Here is a 24,607-nt window from a genome sequence, read left to right as displayed (position 1 = left end):
CTAGAGACTGGTTACAGAATCCCGCTATTAATAGGGGATGCTATTCGAAATCCCAGCCAAATATGGTGTTGCAAGGCTCTTGTATATTTAACCGTGCGATTCTGTAACTTGAGACAGTCTCAAGTCTCTAAATTTGAGATTTTAAGTTAGAGACAATTTTTGAGACTTGAGATGATAATGCTATTCTGTAAGTGACAGTCACAAAATCTATTACATTTCATTATTCAGAGATGTTTTTACACTTGAATGAAAATAAATATGTCGATAACAAATATTAAATTTTCTATAACATAGTCAAAAAACATAATTATCAATGAAAATAAAAATATATGTTGACTTTGTTTCATAATATTTACGAAATTTATGTAAAATTGATTTATTTTTAACCTTTCGTGTTTGAGTTGCTTACAAAATATAAAGAAACGACAATCGATTAATATCTATGATGATCTCTATTCAGTATATTCAAAAAGGCAGACAAGAGTTCTTTTTAGTTTTGTGACCTGCTAACTACCTGGTCTCAATATTTTGAGACTAACGCTAGAGACTGTTTAGTGAATAGTAACTAGTCTCAAATTGAGACTTTGCCTCAAAATGTCTCAAATAGAGACTAGAGACTGGTTACAGAATCCCGCTATTAGTATAACATTGCATATCTTACAATCCCGTAATATTGCTAGCCAATATGATAAATTCTCTCTGGAATTGTCATAAATGTTGTAAACGTGGCATAACGCTATAGTGAATGATATGATTCTGGCAACAGTGTTATGTGTGATGAAGTATAATAGAGTCCACATGTTGCCGCCATATTTATACGAAGTGTTTTCTACTGTACTTGATCCGAAAAGCTCATAGTTCGTGTTTTTTTTTTGTGTTTTTTTGTTACGCTTTGAGGCAGATTTGTTTTTCTTCACTCATTAATTCACCGCATATTTCCCAATAAATGAGAGATTTAATAATAATGTGTTTACCATATAACAATACTCAAATTGTGATGTGTCGCCTTATTTCATTTTAGGGGATTATTATCCTATTATCGCTGTTACAATGAAGTACATCGTCGCGTCGTTTCTTTAAGTAAAATTTTTATTGATCATAGCCGGCGTCATATTGTTTAATATATAAAATAACCGGATTTTTTACCCTAACCCTATATATGAGCCATACGAAACAATGGATTGAAGAAATTTCTACTATGTAAGCAAATGGTAATATTGTGTACTAATTTTCGCACGTAAATTGTTGAAAAAAAATAGATAAGCATATCAAAAGTTCATTAAGTATTTCTGTTAGTTTAAGTAAACTAGAGAAAAATGCAACTGTTAAACTGGGCGATTCTTCTCAGATTAGCTGTGATTTGAGTACTACGATTAGATTAAAGATGTGTGTTTACTACAAAACACAACACGCAAAAGGGCTGCAATTTAGAATAGTATCCCTCATTTTTGAGGTCAAAATGGGTATGTACGGATGTTGAAGGTCCTCCAGATAAAATGCTTGTTTCGGCTGATATTTAGAATAGCATCCCCCGATTTCGGGGTTAAAATGGGTATGTATGGAAAGGGGAGGTCCTCCATATCAAGAAAATATATAGTTGCCGCTCACTTATGGTTTTTGAAATATTTGCATTTAAAGTTCAAAAAATCAACTATTTAAAATGCGTGTTTCTCCGATTTATATTCCATTTTAAATTTATATTTTTAACTTTTGTATCCACTAACACTTCATTAATTCGTTCCTAATCATTTATTTTATATTAAATAGTGTAAAAATAACGGCTGCCATTTAGAATAGCATCCCCTAATTTCGGGGGTAAAATGGGTATCAATGGAAAGGTGACGTTCTCCAGATCACAAAAATATATATATTTGCCGCTGACTTATAGTTTTTAAGATATTTGCGTTCAAAGTTAAAAAAACCACAACTTTTAAATTGATAATTTGTATATTGTGAATGACTTTTTCACTTATATCGGGTGATTTTTTAAGAGCTTGATAACTTTTTTTTTAAAAAAAAACGCATAAAATTTAAAAAATCTCATCGGTTCTTTATTTGAAACGTTAGATTGGTTCATGACATTTACTTTTTGAAGATAATTTCATTTAAATGTTGACCGCGGCTGCGTCTTAGGTGGTCCATTCGGAAAGTCCAATTTTGGGCAACTTTTTCGAGCATTTCGGCCGGAATAGCCCGAATTTCTTCGGAAATGTTGTCTTCCAAAGCTGGAATAGTTGCTGGCTTATTTCTGTAGACTTTAGACTTGACGTAGCCCCACAAAAAATAGTCTAAAGGCGTTAAATCGCATGATCTTGGTGGCCAACTTACGGGTCCATTTCTTGAGATGAATTGTTCTCCGAAGTTTTCCCTCAAAATGGCCATAGAATCGCGAGCTGTGTGGCATGTAGCGCCATCTTGTTGAAACCACATGAGGCAACATTTAAATGAAATTATCTTCAAAAAGTAAATGTCATGAACCAATCTAACGTTTCAAATAAAGAACCGATGAGATTTTGCAAATTTTATGCGTTTTTTTTTTAAAAAAAGTTCTCAAGCTCTTAAAAAATCACCCGATATTATGCTCTTTTCACTTAGTAACACTTCACTATAACGTTTCTGTATATTAATTTTTTTAATATTTATTGTAAATAAAGCTTTATTTTAATTATTTTATATTAGTTAAATTCTCTGCATTTGCACAATAAGAAAAGGGTTGCATACTAGCAAATAAATGGTATTGCCATATCTGCCTATTTATCAACGAAAGAAAATAAGCAAAAACTTTATACCCCAAATACATAAATGAAAAACGCAAAAATTTTTAGCAATTTTTTATAAAAGAAAAAAAGTTGCAGAAAGAAGTTCTACGCGAAAGAATTCTGAACACCCCGGTGTTGGATCGATTGAAGGTACCGTTGGAAAGAGGAAGTCCTCCTGATTAAAAAATATATGGGGTTATAGGTACCGCAAACGCTTAGTTTACGAGATATTTGACCTTAAAGTTCAAAAATTCGAACATTTCAAGAAGCTATTTCACCACGTTAAACCCACTTTATTCACATTTTTCTCTTCAAATTAATTAAATTACACTATAATCTTTTAAAGAAATCCACATTTTACACTTTTAGCAGGTTTTATATTTAAAAAATCTTTATTTTAAAAATTACATTTTACACTCGTTTGAACCTCATTTGTTTACCAAAAATTACGAAGAAATGGAGCGCTGCCATGTGATGACAAGGCAATTCGCTGAAATTCCTCTTTTTCGCAAAAATTCCTCTATTCATGCATATGGATATTTTCTGTTTTAAATTTATTAAGCAAATAAGTAATATTATATACATGTATTAGTAATATTATATAATAATGTTACGTAATAAATTGTAAGGTTACAGTACAGTACGAAAACTCAAATTTTGTTTCAATATGTATGAGTACATGATAGTACAATTAGTTATATTTTTTGGTTATTATGCACTCAAACTCATATTTTGAATATAATATATATATATATATCGTCACCTAATATACAAACCTATGTATCATAAAAAATAAATGGAAATCGCTGACAGAAATAATAATCAAAATTTATCAATTTTATAACGAAAACTTAAATTTTGTTTGAATATGAGTGCATAATAACCAAAGAATATAACCACTTTAACCACTTTATAACAAAAAGCCAATATTTTTTTTTTTTAACGCAGAAAGGAGTACTACGCGATAGTACCTCAGTTACCTCGGGTATTCGCTTGGCCAGGGTTATTTTTTTAGAGCGCGGCCGAAGGCCGCCAACGCAGAAAGGAGTACTACGCGAAAGCACTTCAGTCACCCCGGGTATTCGCTCGGCCAGAGTTATTTGTTTAGAGCGCGGCCGAAGGCCGCCAACGCAGAAAGGAGTACTACGCGATAGTACTTCAGTCACCCCGGGTATTGGCTCGGCCAGAGTTATTTCTTTAGAGCGCGGCCGAAGGCCGCCAACGCAGAAAGGAGTACTACGCGAAAGTACTTCAGTCACCCTGGGTATTCGCTCGGCTAGAGTTATTTTTTTAAAGCACGGCCGAAGGCCGCCAACGCAGAAAGGAGTACTACGCAAAAGTACTTCAGTCACCCCGGGTATTCGCTCAGCCAGGGTTATTTTTTAGAGCGCGGCCGAAGGACGCCAACGCAGAAAGGAGTAGTACGCGAAAGTACTTCAGTCACCCCGGGTATTCGCTCGGCCAGAGTTATTTGTTTAGAGCGCGGCCGAAGGCCGCCAACGCAGAAAGGAGTACTTCACGAAAGTACTTCAGTCACATAAATTACGTGTTACACATATCCATTTGTAGAAAGTATTTTTTTCATAGTTAAGAAAAAAGAATCACGCGATAAAACAAACCAAGAAAAATTGTTAAAAATCCTACATATGTATTTACTGTTTAAAATGTGGCAAGGCTCGTTTTCCTCATAATTGTAAACAATCTAACCTTTTCAACGATGAGTGTGCTAAGGGATTTTTAAATTAATAAATTTAGGTAAAATATAGCAAAATAAAAGTGAAATGTAAGCTTATTTCAAAGCTTAGGGTGTGTATTTAAATATACAAAGTAAAAAATGTGAAAAAATTTTGTGAAACATAGAGAAATAACATGTTTTCTTAGTGCAAACTTTTAAACTTTTAATCGTGAATATTTTAAAAAATATTAATTATTTTTACATTATTTTTGGATATTCCTCCTCTGGAGAAGCTCCCCTATCCGTACATACCCCATTTATACGGAAATTCGGTTTTTTTTACCCCTCCGCCAAAGTAATCGGAATCGTGCCAAAAAATTAATATACATAAACATAATTTAATTTTTTAACTTTAAATGCAAATATCTGAAAAACTATAAGTTAGCGGCAAATATATATTTTCGTGATCTGGAGAACGTCACCTTTCCATTGATACCCATTTTATGCCCGAAATCCGGGGATACTATTCTAAATTTACCCAAAATAACTTTAATTCCATATTAAAATTTAGTTGAAATCCATTTATTCATACAATAAGAAAATGGTTGCAAACAAGCAAAAAATTTATGTTACCATATTTTGTAAAGGAATAAAAATAAGACAATAGAATGATTGTTACATCAGTACAAAAAACATTATCGTGTAATGAGTAATAAAAATTGTTCAGAATTTTTATTATCTTGATAAATCCCAGTTTTGGATCGGTCAGGGTTATTGTTTTTGAAGCGCGCCCGAAGGCCGCCAACACAAAAAGGAGTTCTACGCGAATGAACTGACACTCCCAGGTGCTGGTCCGCCCAGGGTTATTTCTATGAGCGCAGCCAAAGGCCGCCAACTCATAAAGGAGTACTACGCGAAAGTACTTCAGTCACCCTGTGTATTAGCTCGCCTAGGATTATTTTTCTAAAGCGCGGCCGATAACCGTCAACGCAGAAAGGAGTACTAACCGAAAGTAATTTAGTCACCCTGGGTATTAGCTCGACCGGGTAACTTTTTTAAAGAGCGGAAAGAGCAGAAAGGAGTACTACGCGAAAATACTTTTGTCACCTCGATATGATATAAATTTTATAATATTGTCGTAGAGTTTTACTTATTTGTGCATATTAAATATAAATCACATATTATACATATACATATGTATAAGGAAAAATGTACACCTCTGTACGGATAGAGGAGGTCCTCCAGATCAAGAAAATATATATATATGTATGTATATAGGGTGCCGCTGACTTATGGTTTTTGAGATATTTGCATTTAAAGTTCAAAATTCAACTGTTTAAAACGCGTGTTTCTCTAATTTATAAATACTTTTACACTTATATTTTTAATTTTTGATATCCACTAACACTTCACTAATTTGTTTCTAACTATTTATTTTATATTAAATAGTGAAAAGATAACTTTAATTCCTTATTAAACTTTAGTTGAAATCCATTTATTTATACAATAAGAAAATGGCAACAAACAGCAAAAAATTAGTGTTATTATTATATATATATCATTATTTGTAATGGAATAAAAATAAGACAACAGAGTGATTATGACGTCAATACAAACTTCATTGTCGTGTAATGAGTAATGTAAAATTTTTCAGAATTTTTATTATCTTAATAAATCCCGGGGCACGATTCCAATTACTTTGGCGAGGGGTAAAAAAACCGAATTTCCGTATAAATGGGGTATGTGCGGATAGGGGAGCTTCTCCAGAGAAGAAATATCCAAAAATAACTTTTATTTTTTAAAATATTCACGATTAAAAGTTTAAAAATTTGCACTAATAACACATGTTATTTCTCTATGTTTCACTAAATTTTTTCACGTTTTTCACTCTGTATATTTAAATATACACTCTAAACATTAAAATAAGTTCACATTTCACTTTTATTTTGTTATATTTTACCTAAATTGTTTAATTTAAAAATCACTTAGCACACTCATCGTTGAAAAGGTTAGATTGTTTACAATTATGAGGAAAACGAGCCTTGCCACATCTTAACCGTCCGGTCAATGACCGCGTACCCGTGTATCCATTTCAATCTACATGCCAATTTTTCTTAACTTCTCAAAAAAATTTTATGGCCGCCTGGATCCCCAAAATTAAAATTATTTGTCACCCATTTTTCGTCAAAATTTTTTAGAATCAATTATTTAATAAAAGTTATTAACTATCAAACTTGATACCTCCTCCGTTCAATAACCAGGTACCCGGGTACCCACTGAGATCTATATATATGAATGACAGGTTTACACACACTTAAGAGATTGTTTATCAAAGTATTCAGATAATTATATTTTTAAATTAATAGTAGACAATATACATAGTTCACAATTTCTTTTATTTTAACAATATACTTATTATAAAAAATAACAGAAATAGTTAGTAAGAAAAAAATAACTCCGTTTTTATTTATTTTAGTAATATTATTTTCTATTTTTTTACTTTGTTTATTTATATTGTTTTATTTATTATGATACAGTGCTATATAAGAATTAAAATATATTAAATTATTTTGTACATCCTTCACATGTCGTGGTTGTAATACAGTGTTCATCACAAATAGGTTTCTCACATACTGAGCATATTTTTCTAGTTTTGCGACGTTTTTTGAATTCACTTTGAAGACATTCATAGCATACACCAGTAATATTTTTCCTTCCAGTTGAATCACGCTGCTTCTGAGGTCCCAATGATACAGATCATGTTGGCTGCGCATTTGGATTGACAGCTCGACCAAGACAATATTCAATCGCCACTTTTGTTGAGAAATGCCTCATAATTTGTGCATTATTCGCACGGTTTTCAAAGAATGGAGTATATAGTTCTCTGCCCAATTGCCGATATAATAAGTTCATACGATTTTTTAACAAGCATTTTATTATTCTCATAATACAGAATATATGCTGCAAGACAGGCAATATCGAGAATATTGTAAAAAATCGTTGAGTTGACCTTTTTTTAGTATATCTACTAAGCATTTTATTTTTTTCTGTGCACTACCACTAATTTTTGCTTCGTGATGCATTGATGATAGCATAATTACTACTTTGTTTTTTTTTGGCACATAACTACATAGGGTTACTTTTTCATGAAAGCCAAACACAGTGGATAATTCTTCTCGAGTTTTTGAAACAGCCATTGCGGGTGGAAAGTATGCTTTATTTTTCTTCAGAGTACCAACAATCGTCAAGTTCCAGGATAGTAAAAATTTTGCTAGTGGAAGAGTTGTGAAGAAATTATCCATTGTAATGTTTCTACCGGATCCTTTGTATGGTGCCACCAAGTCTTTAACAACTCTTTCACCAACATTTTTCTCACGACCATCTTTCGATTTCCCAGTGTAAAGCTGTCCAGTAAGTGGATACGAATTTTCAGCATCACATATCCACCATACTTTAATTCCATATTTAGCTGGCTTTGATGGAATGTATTGAGTGAATCTAGTTCGACCTCGGTATGGATAAAGTGGCTCGTCGATTGTTTGGTATTCTGTTGGTTTGTAAATGTCTCGTATTGGAGCAGCTTTATCACTTTCTACGCGCTGAGCTCTAGTATTGGCATCGTCAAATCGAATAAAACGAAAAATATTCCAGAAGCGATTCATACTCATTGCTGCTCGATATAAAGGATATGAATACAGCTGCCACATTTTCCTTCATTGTCAGTATTTGAATTATTTGCGCCAGAAGTAATCAAAATAGCCAAAATGCATAAAATTCCTGCAGCTCGAGATTTTTCCACTCCAATTTGTTTTTTCTGGATTTTTTTCAGTATATGCTGTATACGTTGACATTGCCTTTTTATTAGTATGACGTATAATAATAATATTTATTTTGTATATTTTTTTTACTTATCTCTGTATACTTTCTACGCTGATCACTACGCTTGTAGAACTCCAACTGAACTGAACTGAACTGAAAGGGGAGAGGGACGGCTTAGGTACCTAAATATCCATCGACCTTGGCACTCCGCTTTCGTTATTTCTACAAGAACTATAGACTATGTCCCCATATATAGTTATTTCCTATGCCATGTAGCCAACTTACACAGAAAAAAACATTTTTATTCAGTATACTAATGACTTCTACATCTGCTCAACCTGGGTACCCGGGTACCCGGTCATTGAAGGAATGGTGAAAGTTTGGTCATTGATCGGCAAATATGTAGGATTTTTAACAATTTTTCTTTGTTTGTTTTTTCGCGTGATTCTTTTTTCTATATTAACTATAAAACAAAAATACTTTCTACATATGTATAAGTATGTGTAATACGTAATTTATGTGACTGAAGTACTTTCGCGTAGTACTAGTTTCTGCGTTAAAATAAAAAATATATATTGAGTTTCGTTAAAAAGTGGTTATATTTTTTGGTTATCTTGCACGGATTTTGAAACAAAATTTGAGTTTTCGTTATAAAATCGTTAAATTTTGGTTATTATATCTGTCAGCGCTTTCCATTTATTTTTGATAATACGTTGTTTTGTATATTAGGTGACAATACTATTTTAATTGTAACGGGAAGGTTCTCCTACATACAGTTTTCTATTTTTTCTTATTATCAGATAGAAAAATTTATATCTCGCTTCCAACTACTTGAAAAAATATCTTGTTCCTTGGATTTTGTAGGAAATTGATTGCTCGACAAAAAAGGTCTATTTTTGGGAAAATTTTTTATTATGAATTTTATAACTCAATGAAGAAAAATTATTATGAATGATAAAACTCATAATTTTGTAGGAAATTTACTGCTCTATAAAAATGGTCTCATATGATTTTTCGATTAAGTTAAGCGTTTACGAGATATTCATCGTCAAACATCAATGCATATTAAGGTGGATCTAAAAAAAAAAAATTTTTTTTTGAATCACTTTAATATATATACATATACATATATTATTATATAATATATATATATACATATATATAATTATATAATATTACTTATTTGTTTATTAAATTAAATAAAGAACATATCCATATGAATGGATAGAGGAATTTTTGGGAAAAAAGGCATTTCAGCGAATTTCCTTATTATCACATGGCAGCGCTCCATTTTGTCGTAATTTTTAGCACACACATGATGTTCATTACGAGTGTAAAATGTAATTTTTAAAATAAAGATTTCTTCGGTGAAAAAACTGATAAAAGGGTAAAATGTGGATTTATTTAAAAGTTTATAGACTACTTTAATTAATTTGAAGTGAAAAATGTAAGTAAAGTGTGTTTAATGTGGTAAAATCGCGTGTTGAAATGTTCGAATTTTGGGAATTTTTAAACTTTAAGGTCGAATATCTCGTAAACTAATTTTTTAATCAGGAGGACTTCCTCTTACCTTCGGTACCTTCAAATCGCGGCGCCAAAGAAATCCGAATTGTGCCAATCCCGAGGTTGGATCGGCCAGGATTATTTTTTTTTTGAAGCGCGTCCGAAGGCCCCAAACGCAAAAAGAAGCTCAACGCGAAAGAATTGATCACGTCCAGGTGTTGGTCCGACCAGTGATATTTTTTTGAAGCGCGGCCGTTTAATATTCAATAAAAGTTATTTTTGCACTATATAATATAAAATAAATGGTTAGAAACGAATTAGTGAAGTGTAAGTGTATATAAAAGTTAAAAATTTAAGCGTAAAATTCATTATAAATCAGAGAAACACTCGTTTAAAATAGTTGAATTTTTGAACTTTAAATGCAAATATCTCAAAAACCATAAGTCAGCAGAAACTATATGTATATATTTTGTTGATCTGGAGGACCTCTTCTATCCGTATATACCCATTTACCCTGACATAGGGGGTTGTTATTCTAAAATTTACCCGTATCTTTTATTATAGTTAAAGAAAGAACAAGGAAGATGAAAAAGAATCACGCGAAAATACAAACAAAGAAAAATCTGTGAAAATTGTACATATTTGGCGTTTAAGATCTGGCAACGCTCGTTTTCCGCATAATTGTAAACAATCTAACCTTTTTCAACGAAGAGTGCGTTAAATTTATAAATTTACAAATATAGGTAAAATATAGCAAAATAAAAGTGAAATATGAACTTATTTCAATGTTTAGAGTGTATATTTATTTTATTTTGTACAATGTGAAAAATGTGAAAAAATTTAGGGAAATATTGTGAAATACTAAGTGTTATTAATACTTCTTCTTCTTAATTGGCGTAGACACCGCTTACGCGATTATAGCCCAGTTATCAACAGCGCGCCAGTCGTTTCTTCTTTTCGCTACGTGGCGCCAATTGGATATTCCAAGCGTAGCCAGGTCCTTCTCCACCTGGTCCTTCCAACAGAGTGGATGTCTTCCTCTTCCTCTGCTTCCCCCGGCGGGTACAGCGTCGAATACTTTCAGAGCTGGAGTGTTTTCGTCCATTCGGACCACATGACCTAGCCAGCGTAGCCGCTGTCTTTTAATTCGCTGAACTATGTCAATGTCATCGTATTTCTCGTACAGCTCATCGTTCCATCGAATGCGATATTCGCCGTACTTTTCTCTCGAAAACTCGCAACGTCGACTCATCAGTTGTTGACATCGTCCAAGCCTCTGCACCATATAGCAGGAAGGGAATTATGAGTGACTTATAGAGTTTGGTTTTTGTTTGTTGAGAGGACTTTGCTTCTCAATTGCCTACTCAGTCCGAAGTAGCACCTGTTGGCAACAGTTATCCTGCGTTGGATTTCTATTGTTGGTGGTGTTTACACTGGTTCCAAGATAGACGAAATTATCTACAACTTCAAAGTTATGACTGTCAACAGTGACGTGAGTGCCAAGTCGCGAGTGCGACGACTGTTTGTTTGATGACAGGAGATATTTCGTCTTGCCCTCGTTCACTGCCTGACTCATTTCTTTTGCTTCCTTGTCCAGTCTGGAGAAAGCAAAACTAACGGCGCGGGTGTTGAGGCCGATGATATCAATATCATCGGCAAACGCCAGCAGCTGTACACTCTTATAAAAGATGGTACCTTCTCTATTAAGTTCTGCAGCTCGAACTATTTTCTCCAGAAGGAGGTTGAAGAAATCGCACGATAGGGAATCACCTTGTCTGAATCCTCGTTTGGTATCGAACGGCTCGGAGAGGTCCTTCCCGATTCTAACGGAGCTTTTCGTGTTACTCAACGTCAGTTTACACAGCCGTATTAGTTTTGCGGGGATACCAAATTCAGACATCACGGCATAAAGGCAGCTCCTTTTCGTGCTGTCTAAAGCAGCTTTGAAATTGACGAAGAGGTGGTGTGTGACGATTCTTCTTTCACGGGTCTTTTCCAAGATTTGGCGCATGGTGAATATCTGGTCGGTTGTTGATTTTCCAGGTCTAAAGCCACACTGATAAGGTCCAATCAGCTTGTTGACGGTGGGCTTTAATCTTTCACAAAATACGCTCGATAGAACCTTATATGCGATGTTGAGGAGGCTAATCCCACGGTAGTTGGCGCAGATTGTGGGGTCTCCTTTTTATGGATTGGGCATAGCACACTTAAATTGCAATCGTTGGGCATGCTTTCGTCCGACCATATTTTACAAAGAAGCTGATGCATGCTCCCTATCAGTTCTTCGTCGCCGTGTTTGAATAGCTCGGCCGGCAATCCGTCGGTCCCTGCCGCCTTGTTGTTCTTCAGGCGGGCAATTGCTATTCGAACTTCTTCATGGTCGGGTAATGGAACGTCTGCTCCATCGTCATCGATTGGGGAATCGGGTTCTCCTTCTCCTGGTGTTGTGCGTTCACTGCCATTCAGCAGGCTGGAGAAGTGTTCCCTCCATAATTTAACTGTGCTCTGGGCATCGGTAACTAGATCACCTTTGGGGGTTCTACAAGAGGATGCTCCGGTCTTGAAACCTGTAAGCCGCCGAATTTTTTCGTAGAATTTTCGAGCATTACCCCTGTCGGCCAGCTTATCAAGCTCTTCGTACTCACGCATTTCGCAGCCGTCTTTCTTCTTCTGTCTGCAAATGTGTCCCGCTTCCCTCTTCAACTCTCGGTATCTATCCCATCCCGCACGTGTAGTGGTCCATCGTAACGTTGCGAGGTGGGCAGCCTGTTTTCTCTCCGCTGCGAGACGGCACTCCTCGTCGTACCAGCTGTTCTTTTGCACTTTACGAAAACCAATGGTTTCGGTTGCAGCTGTACGTAAGGAGTTTGAATAGCCGTCCCACAGTTCCCTTATACCGAGTTGTTGACGAGTGCTCTCAGAGAGCAGGAGTGCAAGCCGAGTAGAAAATCGTTCGGCTGTCTGTTGTGATTGCAGCTTTTCGACGTCTAACCTTCCTTGTGTTTGTTGGCGTGCGTTTTTTGCTACACAGAGGCGGGTGCGAATCTTAGTTGCAACAAGATAGTGGTCCGAGTCGATGTTAGGACCTCGGAGCGCACGCACATCTAAAACACTGTAGACGTGTCTTCCGTCTATCACAACATGTTCGATCTGGTTGGTAGTTTTTCGATCCGGAGACAGCCAGGTAGCTTGATGAATCTTCTTATGCTGGAATCTAGTACTACAGATAACCATATTTCGGGCCCCGGCGAAGTCAATCAGCCTCAACCCATTAGGGGATGTTTCGTCGTGGAGGCCGAATTTACCGACCGTAGTGCCAAAGACACCTTCTTTGCCCACCCTGGCGTTAAAGTCGCCAAGCACGATTTTGACATCGTGGCGGGGGCAGCTCTCATAAGTGCGCTCTAAGCACTCATAAAAGCCATCTTTGGTCACATCGTCCTTCTCTTCCGTCGAGGCGTGGGCGCAAATCAGCGGTATGTTGAAGAACCTCGCTTTGATGCGGATTATGGCTAGACGTTCATCCACCAGAGTGAATGACAGTACTCGGAGACGGAGTCTCTCTCCCACCACCATTCCCACACCAACTTGCGCTCCTTTATATGGCCACTGTAGTAAATGCCACGAGGACCTACTCGTCTCTGTCCATCGCATTTCTTGGACGGCGGTGATGTCAGCCTTTAATTTTGCGAGGACATCAACCAGCTGGGCTGCTGCACCTTCCCAATTAAAGGACCGGACATTCCAGGTGGATGCCCTTAAATCATAGTCCTTAATTCGTTTGACATGGTCGTCATGAAAAGAGGGGTCACTCATCCGAGGCTTGCTGTTTCCTTTAATGGGGTTTGTTTTTTTACGTGGCGGGTGCCAAACCCAGCGCTCAACCTTGTGTAGGGGATGTTTCGCTTTCTCACTTTAGCTCGCCTTCAACGGATGTTCCTAGGCTACCAGAGGATACTTGGTCAAAGACCGGAAGTCGTGAGCTGCATATGTAAAAGCATCGTTTCTGGCCACTCCCTAGTGAATGGCGATCAGAGAACTTTCCTCACTTGCGTGAACTTCTACACATGACTCCATCCTCCATGTGTTCTTAATACACATTTTTGGATTTTGGCTGCGATTTAGAATAGCATCCCCGGATTTCGGGGTTAAAATGGGTATGTACGGATAGAAGAGGTGCTCCAGATCAAGAATATACATATAGTTGCCGCTGACTTATGTTTTTGAGGTATTTGCATTTAAAGTTCAAAAAATCAATTATTTAAAATGCGTGTTTCTCCGATTTATAATGCTTTTTACATTCATATTTTATACTTTTATATCCACTAACACTACACTAATTCGTTTCTAATCATTTATTTTCTATTAAATAGTGCAAAAATAACTTTAATTCCATATCAAACTTTAGTTAAAATACATTTATTCATAAAATAAGAATGTGGTTGTAAACAAGCAAAAAATTAGTGTTACCATATTTTGTAATGGAATAAAAATAAGAAAAAAGAAAGATTATGACGTCATAACTATCGTGTGATGAGTAATGTAAAATCTTTCAGAATTCTTATTATCTTGATAAATCTCGGGGATCGGGTAAAAAAGAGTTCAACGCAAAAACACTGAGCACGCACAGGTGTTGGTCCAACCAAGGGTTTTTTTTAAAGCGCGGCCCGGCCGAAGGCCGCCAACACAAAAAGGAGTTCAGCGCAAAACGATTAAGCACGCCCAGGAGTTGGTCCGACCGACAGTAATGTGTTATATATTTCCTGTCATTGGGGTATTATTTGCTTTCCTTATTTCTTTTGGTTATTCTGTAAAATATGAACGTAAGGTAGCACTGATTATTAGTTAGAATGCAACCCTTTTGCTATTGTACGAACAAAAATTAATGAACAAAAGTTAAATGTTGATTAAAAGTTATTTTTGCACTATTTAATATAAAATAAATGGTTAGAAACGATTTAGTGAAGCGTTAGTGGATATAAAAGCTAAAAATATAACCATAAAATTTATTATAAATGGGAAAAACACGCATTTTAAGTAGTTGAATTTTTGAACTTTAAATACAAATATCTCAAAAACCATAAATCAGCGGCAAATATATATATATTTTCTTAATCAAGAGGACCTCCTCTATCCGTACATACCCATTTCAACCCCGAATCCGGGGATGCTATTCTAAAATTTACCCTGAACTTTTATTCGGAAATAGTTTCAAAAATATAAGTGTTAGCAACGTTATTTTTGCATATTCCTCCTCTGGAGAAGCTCCTCTATCCGTCCGTTCCCCTGTTCGTGTTTTTACCCGACCGCCAAAGTAATCGGAATCGTGCCCTTAAATCATTCCGAATTTTCATTATTTCGATATATCCCGGTGTTGGATCGGTCAAGGTTATTTTTGTGAAGCGCGGCCGAAGACAGCCGTGACGGCCGGTTATACGCACAGGAATTGACCCGGATTTCATCTGGCCAAGGGCTGTTTTTTCGGCAACCTAAGCCCGTTTGAATAGGTAAGTGTTAATCTTTGTTTGTCGTCATTAGGGCAATGCCTTGCAGCAGGGTCCTCCTGACTCGTGCTGGCATTGAGTCCAACTCGGGCCCGGAGCAATTTTTCTGCTGCGTTGGCGCTAAAAGGTTCCATCAAAACTCCACCTCAAACAGCCCCCCACCTTCATCCCGCACCAATCACCAACTCGCACGGTCTGTTTCGTGTGTCAGACCGCCATCCGTCTGAACGTCACATCATTTAAGTGCAATTCATGCACTGGCTGGTGTTCCTTGCGTGTTCCGGCCTACGGACCACGCGTGAGTGCTGCAGGAGTCTTACCCCCGCAAGACCACAGTGCAACAAACGCCCCTGCGGGTTCTACAGCTGCAACAAAAACCACCTACACGCCACTCCCTCACCCGCGGAGATAGTTCCACTTATGAACCGGGAACGCGTATCGATAGCTGCGGTCCAAGAAACCAAGCTAAACAGCCGCTCAGATCTTCAGAATTGTGACGGTTTCAAAGTCATACGTAAGGATCGCGAGCGAGATAATGGTGGTGGTCTAGCCTTCATATTGCACAACACCGTGCAGTATCGTGTAATCGATGAAGACATTGACCGCAAGGGTACTACCCTAGAATGTCATGGTATAGCAATTCGGTTAGGCGATGTCGAGCTCGAAATTCAGTATAATATTGCCTTACAGGGTATCACCCGAATATAGGTGCGCTACTTCGTGGTGAAAACCGTTTGGTACTAGGCGACTTTACGCGCTCTACGATCTTTGGCATTCCTGTCTGTCAAACGATCGTAGGAGGATGGAGCTGGCGGAACAGATAGATGATTCGACATTCTGCGCAATGAATGACGAAGCCCCCACCTAAGTTATGGGCACCTGTAATAGCTCGTCCGATATTACCATTGCTAGCAGTGGTCTGATAAACAGTGTAAGCTAGTGACCTATGCTAATTCTTGCATCAGACCATCTGCCCATAGTTATCTTGATTAAGAAACCTCTCGACTTTATTTCTGTGGACAACCGCCCCTTCGTTAATTTTAACAAAGCTAACTGGGTCGACTTCACAGAATTTACCGAGAGCACCTTCAATGCTGTACCCATTCCTACGGGCGTATCCGTTGGCGAACGTCCTTTCCGCAAGGTGATCGCAGCAGTTACCGCTCGCTTCATCCCGGCTGGAAGAATAGCGGAAATCCGCCTCAATTTCCCAGCCGAAGCAGCCGTTTTAGCTAATGGGCGCGACACCTTACGCCATGCCGATCCCGGGGATCCCCGAATAAGGGATTTCAATTTGGAGATTCGGTGATTGGTAGACCTTTATAAGCGGACGAAATAGATAGAGCACCTGAAGTCCTGCAACCTCTCCACCGGTGTGAGTAAGCTTTAGGCTACTGTCAAGGCTTTGTCTAACCCGAAGAGACATGACGTCCGAGTTGAAGTTCAATTCATTGGTCATTCCTCTTCGGACCCGAAGAAGTGCGCGAGCTATTTTAACCGGCAATTTACATTGCACACTTCGGTAGACAAAGCTAAACGATGTGTTTACCGGCGGCTGCGCAAAATGCCAAACGACTTCTCGTCACTTACTTTCACCGATGGGGAGGTTCAGTATGTCATCAACAAATCGAAATCTTCCAAATTCATTGGCCCTGATAGAATCAACATGCTTATGCTTAACTCTTTATAACTCAACTAAGTAAAAACGGAAAAACTGTATCGTTTCTAATAGATTTAAGATAGAAATGAAATACGTGTTTTATAGTTTAAACAATTTTTTTTTATTTGGGTGAAAAACAACAAAAAAGGGTATGTGACAGATATGTCACGTTATGTAACAACGTCTCTAAGCTCATTAAATAATAATATTTGTATTTCGTGAATATTTACATTTTTTTTTTAAGAAGTGTGAAATTTTTTGAAGCAGTTGTTTTGCTTGTTGTAGCATAAAGCCACACCATATTTTTCACATACCGTTTGTGATACTCCAATACATCCTGGACGCTTGCAACGAATTCGTTTTTCGGCCCATACCGGCCAGTGTCCAACTTGATCTTGCCTAACTGCCATAGGAGGAACATGTTGGGCTGGGCCCTATGCTTTTTAGATTGTATCTCCGCTTCAATTCCTCTTCGTTTCATTGGGGACTTTGTACCCAATTTGCATAACACCATGGCAACTTCTAAACGAAAATCAGCAGATGACAACTGATTGCCTTCTAATTTTTTTTCTTTATGAGCTCTTTTGTATAAGAGGCAAGCATTAGACATTGCAAGGTCTAAAAAGTGATAAAATAGACGAATGTGCCATCGCTTGCTTCTTAGCAATATCTTATAGGGGCCCATGATGCTGTCAATGAGATCAACCCCACCCATATGCCGATTATACTCGGCTACAATATAAGGTCTTTCAATATCTATGTACCTTTTGTTTGCTTTATCATAGCGGCGTATTGTGGACTTTGGTAGCTCACCAGCGAAATTAGAAGCAAGAGTTACACTTTTGTTGTCTTTCCAGACAACGGTGGCTATATCTATTCCTCGCACATTTCCAACATATTCTTCGCTGTGACCACGGCTCTCATCGAAATATCCTTATCTGTTGGCAGTTTACAGTCAGGTATCCTATTTCGTCGTATTGTTCCTAAACTAAGAATTCCTTCCTTGGCAAGTATTCTATAAGTGACAATGACGTGAAATAGTTGTCGAAATAAAGTTTATAGTTTTGGTTCTTTGGAATATTTCTGGCCAGTCTCATGACAACATTTGAAGCAGCAAATGTTTCGTCACTCTCGGGAGGTGCACCAAAGACATCATGTATGTTATCCCAATAAATTGTTGAACGTCGATTTCGGATACATGGAAACTATTGTTGGGATCCTTTTCCCTTATGTATAGGTTAGTTTGTTGCGCAATATCTTTGATTCATTCAAGAGGAAATATTTTTAGGAAAAACTGTATGGGTGTTTCACATCGACTCACTTGCTCCCAGCAAACTACTAGAATTTATCGATTTGCTGGGGCTTGGTGAGTCCCTGTGAGTTAGAAGAGGGCACAATAGACCCAAGGTCGCAGTGCATACCTCAATTAAATTCTATTCTATTCTATGGGTGGCTTTCCAGTGAAACGTATTTGATGTTCATTTAGTTCAATATTCTTTTTCTTCCAGACTACATTCATTTTTGGTTTAGGGCGATGTGACGATCCTTTCTGAGTGGCATTTGTAGGCATGGCTGATTCCTCTAAGCGAACGTAAATATCTTCCCTTTCGTTTTCCAAAAGAGCGTCATTTTGCTCACAATCGAGTTCAAAGTCTGAACTTATATCGCCCTCAGGATCAAAATCGGGATCTGTAACGCTATTATCGTCAGTGTCGAACCCATCTTCACTACTTTCATAATTCATCAACTCTTCAAGAATTTTATCAGCAGATAAGTTACGAGACGCCATTCTGGTGAAGTATATAAGAAATCAACACAAACAAATTTTTAGTGACCCTTATTACTCAATGTTACAGAAATGGTACAAACCTAAACTTCACTATATATTGTATTAGTGAACATTTTTCGTATTATCTTATAGAAATTAAACATAATAGTGAACTTACCTGGACTTTTCCACTAAATATTTTATTAAAACACTGAAAATTTTCTTATTTTTATCTTTTCGGTAATTGCAAGCACGTGCATTCACTAACTTTACCACAGCGAAAAAGAAAGTACCGTTTTATAAGTGATGCCAATACATAAAAAACCAAAGAATTTTAAAATTGAAAAATACGGAGTGTGACAGTGCTGCTACATCATACTAAAAATGGAAAAATTAATTTTCCTATGTTTTGTACCCTCTAAAAGGGTTTGTAACATATCTTTCAAATGATGCTATAAAGGGTTAAGCATCTAAGCTCGACGGGAGTAAGCTGTCTTACCAAGGTCCTCAACCTGTCGCTGACCACTCTTCAAATATCCGATGAGTGGAAAGTCGGAAGATTGATCCCACTACGGAAACCTGGGAAACCCGCCAACAACGGGGAGTCCTATTGTCCGATAACTGACCTCTCCCCAGTAGTGAAGACACTTGAGGCCTTGCTATTCCCGACCTTCACTCACCACCTGAGCCTGGCCAGCCACCAGCATGGATTCAGAAAAGTGCACAGCACCACTACAGCACTTAGCATCATAAACGCTCAGATAGTTCGTGGTCTCAACCAGAAACCACCCTGTGAGAGAACGATCCTCGTAGCGTTGGACTTGTCAAAAATTTTTGATACAGTCAACTACCCCACGCTACTGCAGGACAAGGAGAAAACTACGCTTCCTCCAGGACTAAAGAGGTGGACCATGAACAACCTGAACGGTCGCCAATCATCCGCACTATTTCGAGGCGAAAGATCTAAACGGAGAAGAAACAGGAGGTTCCGTAGAGTGGTGTACTCACCTCCATACTGTTTAACTTCTACATCTCGAAACTCCCACAACCACCTGAGGGGATTTTCATAAACTCGTACGTAGATGATTGCATGATATTGCAATGGAATCAATGGTATGTGTTCAAAAGTAAACAACTACCTTTCCGACCTTTCTAGTTTCCTCACTGATCGGAACCTCAGACTTTCCCCCACCAAATCTACAGCGACCATTTTTAGGAACTGAACGAAGGAGTATAGACCTGAGCTTAATATTGCAGTCGATGGCGTCAAAATTGCGACTGTCAATAATCCTAAGATTTTAGGTGTAAGTTTTGATAGTCTATACTCCTTTGCTCCCCATTCGACCGCGATTATCGCCAAGGTACAAAGCCGCAACAAAATCCTCAAGTCGCTAGCCGGCAGAACATGGGGATAAGACAAAGAAGCGTTGTTGGCAACACACAAGACAATCGGCCGGCCGGTAATAAATTACGCCGCACCAATATATTTTTTATTTACACTGTACACATTGAAATATATCTAAATTTTACATTTATTGTACATTTAAAAAAATAAATAAATATACTTTAAAAACTATTTAGCGCACCTACAGTTTCAAAAGATTTGTGACCTTACATTTATGAGAAATATTGGTGTTGCCACATTTGTGTAGTCAAAAAGCATCAACAGTTTTCTATTTATTATCTTTATTATTATTTAGTACAGAAAGTATTTCGACACAAACGAACTCTGAACACCCCAGTTTTGGACCCACCAGAGTTATTTTTTTGAACCGCGGCCAGTGAAGAAAGAAGTTCGACAAGAAAGAACTCTGAACACCCCCGTGTTAGACCGACTAGGGTTAATTCTTTTTTTTTTTTTTTTTTTTTGAAGTGCGGCCGCGGTCGCAGAAAGAAGTTCGACATAAAAAACGGGTAAATTTTAGAATAGCATCCCCCGATTTCGGGGATAAAATGGATATGTACAGATAGAGAAGGTCCTCCAGATCAAGAAAATATATAAGTATACATAGTTGCCGCTTAACTTATGGTTTTTGAGATATTTGCATTTAAAGTTCAAAAATTTAACTATTTAAAATGCGTGTTTCTCCCATTTATAATTTATTTATTTATTTATTTAATAAACCATACGCCAATCGGCTTTATACATCGAATAGTTAGTAAATATACAAAATTAAAAATGATATAGAGGTAAGAATGTGGAAAGTGTTATATATACACAATCGGTTGAATGTAAGTAACGAGTTAGTGGTAGATAAACAGTACATTTTTGGTGTGCGAGATGAAGGCTTGATATGTTCCTCCGTAAAAATCAATGTCTGCGTGTAGTGAGTTTACGAGATTAGCAATCCTATTATTTGGTCCGTGGTATATGTACTTTCGTTGAGTCTTTGTTGTTTTTAACAGTCTGTTATGACTGAGTGAGAGGCTAGTAGGAGCAAGCTCAAAACTGCTGAGTGCTTCTGAGGAATCAATCAGACCGTTGACAATTTTGTAGAAAAATGCCGCATCAGAATCCCTTCGACGCGATGTTAAGCTGTTGAGTCTGAAACTGGAGCGAATGTCCTCAGTGGAGAGTCCCTGCATGCTTAACGATTGATGGAAAAACAATGTCTTGCAGAATTTGGTTTGCATTCTCTCAACTCTGTTGATAAGTGTATCAGTAAATGGAGACCAGATTACACAGACATACTCTAGTATTGGTAGTACAAGTGAGCGGTATAGACTGACCAGAGAATTTGGGTTGTTGAAATCCCTTCCTGTTCTGATGATGAGTCCTAGCATTTTAAAAGATTGCTCAGTTATTTTGTCAATATGCTTTGCAAATGTGAGTTTGTTATCTATTATAATTCCTAGATCCTTGATTTCGGTTAATTCCTGTAGATACTCGTTGTTGAGTTTGTAGTAGGTGACAATGTTGTTATGAGAGCGTGAAAAGGATACGACAAAGGATATTGTTTACAATGTCATTGATAAAAATATTAAAGAGTAGTGGTCCTAAATGTGATCCCTGAGGAACTCCAGATGTGACCTCATATTCTCTAGACAGATATCCGTCAACCCTGACTTGTAGGAAACCTGTCAGTTTAATATGAGTTGAGTCAATCCAGTGCGGTGCCATTGACGCCATAGTTATTGAGTTTTGAGACGAGTATCACACGGTCAACACGATCAAACGCTTTACTGAAGTCAGTGTAGATTGAATGTACCTTTTGTCCTTCATTCAGTGCATTGAGTATATAGTTGACATACAGGTAGAGATTTGACACGGTTGATCTAACACCCACAAATCCATGTTGTTTTGTAGTGATGATATCCTTGTTAAAGATAGTTGAGCAAGAACCAACTTTTCGAAGAGCTTGGCTAATGAAGATTGGATGCAGATAAGCCTGTAGTTAGTTACTTCAGATCTTGGGCCACTTTTATGTATTGGACTCACATATGACAGTTTCCAGGTACGAGGGAAACTACCTGATTGAAAAGAGTAGTTAAAAATATGTGTGAGAGGCTTACAAAGCTCGATGGCGCAGTTTTTTAAGAAAACGTTTGGTATACCATCGGGTCCGGCATCTTTGTTAGGATTTAATTTGAGTAGCTGCTCGAGAACATCATTGTATTGGACCTCTACGCTGTGTACGTTGCGTGACGATCCATTTGAGTTAGCATCAACGAGCTGATTGCCGTTAGTATGTGTGGAAAATGTTGTCTTGAAGTATGAGGCGAAAAGATTGCTAATATCCGGGCCGGTGTCGGTTATTTGGTCTTTCCAGGACATTGAGGATGGTATATCAATGTTATTTAGTTTTTTATCCTTTATAAACTTCCAAAAAGCCTTAGTGTCAGACTGGACCATGTTCTCAACTTTGTAACATTCCGCGAGTCTTTTGCAGTCCCACCTTAGAGTACTAAAACGGTTGTAATTGTGTTGGTTTTCCTTTTTCTTGTATTGAGTGTGTGCTGATTTTTTGAGTTTAATCTTGTTTATGACTTCATAGAAGAACCAGCAGGGTTAGGTACTGATAGATTTTTTGTGAACAGGTACATATTGTGATATTCCTTCTTCAATACTATTGTATAACCAATTGACTTTACTTTCAATGGTGTCCAGTTCATACAGTACCGTCCAATTGACTCGGGGGAAAAAGAAAGCGTTGAGACTGACGTAATCAGCTTTCTTGAATGATTAAGTGGCTGGATTCAAATGTTCTAAGTTGAGTTGAAATTTTAGATTTATGATGATGGCGGGATGATATTTGTCTTCATGAACGAGAGGTAAAGTTTTAACCACGTAAGCCTCAACATTGCTGAAACAGAGGTCCAGAAGATTGTTCTGGAGGTTGTTTATGTTGTTTATTTGGATGCATTCCAGTAAAGCAAGTCCATCGTATACAAATTTGTCGCAATCGGCTCGGAGGATTCTGCTTGGCAAGTTGAAGTCACCTACGATTATTAGCTTTGAGTTATTGAATTTTTCGTTGATGTAGTTTAGAGTTGTAAGTAGTTCACGATAAGTTTCTAGTGTTGTTAGAGGCGGCATGTATACACATCCAACAATAATATCATGTACAGTATCTTTGATTTTTACAAAGACCAATTCCAAACCTCTTTCATTTATAGTAATTAAATCAGCATGGATATGACAGTGAAAATTAATTTTCATATGTTTTGTACCCTCTAAAAGGGTTTGTAACATATCATTCACATGATGCTATAAAGGGTTAAGCATCTAAGCTCGACGGGAGTAAGCTGTCTTACCAAGGTCCTCAACCTGTCGCTGACCAAATATCCGATGAGTGAAAAGTCGGAAGATTGGTCCCACTACGGAAACCTGGGAAACCCGCCAACATCGCGGATATCGTCCGATAACTGACCTCTCCCCAGTAGTGAAGACACTTGAGGCCTTGCTATTCCCGACCTTCCTTCACCACCTGAGCCTGGCCAGCCACCAGCATGGATTCAGAAAAGTGCACAGCACCACTACAGCACTTAGCATCATAAACGCTCAGATAGTTCGTGGCCTCAACCAGAAACCACCCTGTGAGAGAACGATCCTCGTAGCGTTGGACCTGTGAAAAGCTTTTGACACGGTCAACCACACAACGCTAATGCAGGACATTGAAAAAACTACGCTCCCTCCAGGGTTAAAGAGGTGGACCATGAACTATCTGTGCGGTCGGCAGTCATCCGTACTATTTCGAGGTGAAACAGCTGAACTGAGAAGAATTAAACAGGGGGTTCCGCAGGGTGGTGTCCTCTCCCCGCTACTGTTTAATTTCTACATCTCGAAACTCCCACAACCACCAGAGGGAGTTTCCATAACCTCGTACGCTGATGACTGCACGATATTGGCGTCGAGCAATGGAAACGATAACATGTGTTCGAAGGTAAACAGCTACCTCTCGGACCTTTCTCGTTTCCTCACTGCACGAAATCTCACACTTTCCCCCACCAAATCCACACCGACCATATTTACAAACTGGACGGAGGAGTATAGACTTGAGCTTAATATTGCAGTCGACGGCGTCAAAATTCCGACTGTCAATAATCCTAAGATTTTAGGTGTAACTTTCGACAGTCTATGCTCCTTTGCTCCTCATACGACCGCGTCTATCACCAAGGTACAGAGCCGCAACAAAATCCTCAAGTCGCTAGCCGGCAGTACATGGGGAAAAGACAAAGAAACGTTGGCAACATACAAGGCAATCGGCCGGCCGGCGGCCTCTCGATGTCTCCCATTGAACATCTCCACAATGAGATGCTTATGCTCCCTGTTAAGGAGCATAATGAACTCCCCTCCAAGCAGTTCCTGCTGGGATGCTTTCGCAGCAATCAGCGCTGCAGCCATCTGCTTTCAAAAGGTCATTTCTCAACTACGACGACGACGTCGTACAGTACGCCGACCGGACTTCGGACACAACT

At 37.9% G+C, this 24,607-nt stretch overlaps 1 protein-coding gene and 1 pseudogene across 6 annotated transcripts in view; both read left to right on the top strand.

The window, feature by feature from the left end:
• Window positions 1-779: 779 nt before the first annotated feature.
• LOC126765918 (polycomb protein PHO) overlaps window positions 780-24,607 on the top strand; it is a 44,247-nt gene continuing 20,419 nt past the window's right edge. For 2 of the 6 annotated variants that reach the window (XM_050483615.1, XM_050483613.1), the window contains exon 1: window positions 841-1,200. The gene's annotated coding sequence lies outside the window, so the exon portion shown is untranslated. Of the gene's footprint in view, window positions 1,212-24,607 lie in introns of all 6 variants that reach the window. The other 4 variants (XM_050483612.1, XM_050483618.1, XM_050483614.1 and 1 more) reach the window with 3 other exon arrangements.
• Window positions 15,270-18,422, top strand: LOC126765958 (uncharacterized; annotated as a pseudogene).

The sequence above is a fragment of the Bactrocera neohumeralis genome, unplaced genomic scaffold (assembly GCF_024586455.1).
Source record: "Bactrocera neohumeralis isolate Rockhampton unplaced genomic scaffold, APGP_CSIRO_Bneo_wtdbg2-racon-allhic-juicebox.fasta_v2 cluster11, whole genome shotgun sequence".
Lineage (NCBI taxonomy): Eukaryota > Metazoa > Arthropoda > Insecta > Diptera > Tephritidae > Bactrocera > Bactrocera neohumeralis.
Note: the sequence above shows the minus strand (reverse complement) of the source record. Positions and strands in the feature narration are given on the sequence as shown.